Below are 683 nucleotides of genomic sequence, written 5' to 3'. Positions count from 1 at the left end.
GTTCGGTATATGTAAGTCAATAAATGTAATAAATCATATAAATGGACTTAAAGACAAAAATAACATAAATCATCTCGAGAGATACAGAAAGGGCCTTTGACAATAATCCAACACACATTTATGTTCAAAGTCCTAGAGAGAATTGGACTGGATGGAGCATACCTCAATATAATTAAAGTCATATATAACAAACCCACAGAAAACATCATCCTAAATGGAGAAAAACTGGAAGCATTCCCATTGAAATCAGGAACTAGACAAGGCTGTCCACTACCTCCACTTCTCTTTATCATAGTGCTTGAAACTCTTGCAAGAGCAATAAGACAAGAGCAGAAATTAAAGGAGTCATAATTGGAAAAGAAGTATTCAAATTATCCCTTTTTGCAGATGATATTATATATGAGATACCAAAACTTCCACCCGAAAACTCCTAGAAATTAGTAACATGTTCACTAAAGTGGCAGGTTACAAAATTAACCAACAAAAGTCCATAGCCTTTCTATACACCAATAACAAGCAATCAGAGAAAGAGCACATGGAAACACTCCCCTCCACAATAGCTGCAAAAAAATATCTCAGAATAAACCTGACCAAAGACATTAACGAACTCTACAAAGAAAATATTAATTCCTTAAAGAAAGTGATTGAGTAAGACATCAGATGATGGAAGGACCTCCTGTGCT

The sequence above is a fragment of the Nannospalax galili genome, unplaced genomic scaffold (assembly GCF_000622305.1).
Source record: "Nannospalax galili isolate Female #2095 unplaced genomic scaffold, S.galili_v1.0 scaffold207, whole genome shotgun sequence".
In the NCBI taxonomy this organism is placed as follows: Eukaryota; Metazoa; Chordata; class Mammalia; order Rodentia; family Spalacidae; genus Nannospalax; species Nannospalax galili.
The sequence above is the reverse complement of the archived record's forward strand: the minus strand, read 5'-3'. Positions refer to the sequence as shown.